Below are 1,875 nucleotides of genomic sequence, written 5' to 3' on the forward strand. Positions count from 1 at the left end.
TGCACTCTTAAACTATTCGACTGGTTTTGAAAGTATTGTATATGAAGTAGGGGTAGAATTTTTCGGGGAGTGTTATATAATGTATAATTTTTTGTTACCGATCTTTTTGGGAACCGGTATTCGACATTTTTTCATTTTTTCGGGAAATAATTGACCGAATTTCAAAAAAATATATATGAAACAGGAGTAGAATTTCCCGGGGAGTGTCATAATGTGTATAGTTTTTTGTTACCGATTTTCTGGAGAAACCGGTTTTTCTAATTTTTTTTAATTTTCGGAAAATAATTGACCGAATCTCAAAGAATTGTATATGAAACGGGGGTAAAATTTTCCGGGGAATGTTATAAAGTGTATAATTTTTCGTTACCGATTTTTTTGGAAGCCGGTATCAGAAATTTTTCAAATTTTTCGGGAATTAATTGACCGAATCGCAAAAAATTATATATGAAGTAGGGGTAGAATTTCCCGGGGAGTGCTATAAACTGTATAGTTTTTCGTTACCAATCTTTTAAAAGATCTTAGTAAAATTATCTAAAAGTTATCTTTATTAAAGTATATATATATATATATATATATATATATATATATATATATTTATATATACAGTATATATAAGGAAAAGGAGAGAGAAAAAAAATATAAATATATATGGATATATTTATTTTTTTTTTCTCTCTCCTTTTCCTTCCTCCCACTCCCGCAAGTCTTCACATCACTACGAATAACCGTCCATAGGTATAATAGCATAAAGTAATGCGTAAAATTGTAATATATTAAATAATTACTTTTTCTTCATTTCTTAATCACATACTTTATTGCAGACCTCGCACTTCTGCAGCTTCAATGGTTTGTGATATAGAGCCTTCTGCAGAAAGTCAGACACTTCCAAATGTTCAAAACCCCGTTGCAGGAGAAAATGTACACCAAGACCTTGATGCACTCCTTGAGTAATTATTTGTTTTCGTTATGAATTATTTGTTTTTTACTTATAATGACTTATAAAATATAATGACATCTTACATTTCATTGCAGACCTGGCACTTCTGCAGCTTCAACGGTTTGTGATAGAGAGATTGTGATAAAAATTTACTCCAAGAATTTGATGCAATCTATGGGTAATTGTTTGTTTTTCTTATGAATTTTTTGTTTTTTACTTATAATGACTTATAAAATATAATGACATCTTACATTTCATTGCAGACCTAGCACTTCTGCAGAAAGTCAGACACTTCCAAATGTTCAAAACCCCGCTTCAGCTTCAACGGGAAATGATGATGATGTAAACTAGTTTCTAAATCTGTTGAAATTTTTTGAAACACGGAAGATTCACATGGAAGGCATTTTGCAATAAATGCACACAAATTCGAAGACAGTTGGCATGAGGAAAAATCGACTAATCCTGTCACCGATATATCTCTTAAAGCGGATGCCAAATAGATTCGTTTCGAGGCAATTCGAGGTCACAGAGACCTACCAGGGAACTCTCGCCAAAGGCGGGAAAATATCGCAAAATCATAGTGCGAAAATCCTAATGTTGCAGATTTGGGCGAAATACCGCCGGTTTAAATAAAATGTACAGACCAATAAAAGCAATTATAATACTAATAATAATCAGATATTTTAAGTTATCTAGGTAATATTAATAGCTTGTTGCACGTAATGAATTATTTATTTCAAAATAAAAACGAGATGTATTAATTGCAAAATAATATTTTTAATAGACGCCCTATATATCGTAATTAAAAATATAAATTGATTACGTACATAGGATATTATTAACATCTATTATTACGCAAGTGCATCTATATGAGAAATTTTTTTCTGCACAAAGAAATAACAACTTTATTGAAAGTATTATCTACAAAGTTCTTTAAG

The 1,875-nt window shown here is 30.6% G+C and overlaps 1 long non-coding RNA gene across 1 annotated transcript; it reads left to right on the forward strand.

Moving 5' to 3' along the window:
* Positions 1-785: 785 nt before the first annotated feature.
* Positions 786-1,797, forward strand: LOC139823454 (uncharacterized). The gene is made up of 3 exons (XR_011734775.1): positions 786-947; positions 1,033-1,115; positions 1,201-1,797. It is a non-coding gene; the product is annotated as an uncharacterized lncRNA (long non-coding RNA).
* The last annotated feature ends 78 nt before the right edge of the window (positions 1,798-1,875 follow it).

This window comes from Temnothorax longispinosus, unplaced genomic scaffold (genome assembly GCF_030848805.1).
Source record: "Temnothorax longispinosus isolate EJ_2023e unplaced genomic scaffold, Tlon_JGU_v1 HiC_scaffold_1011, whole genome shotgun sequence".
NCBI classification, from domain to species: Eukaryota; Metazoa; Arthropoda; class Insecta; order Hymenoptera; family Formicidae; genus Temnothorax; species Temnothorax longispinosus.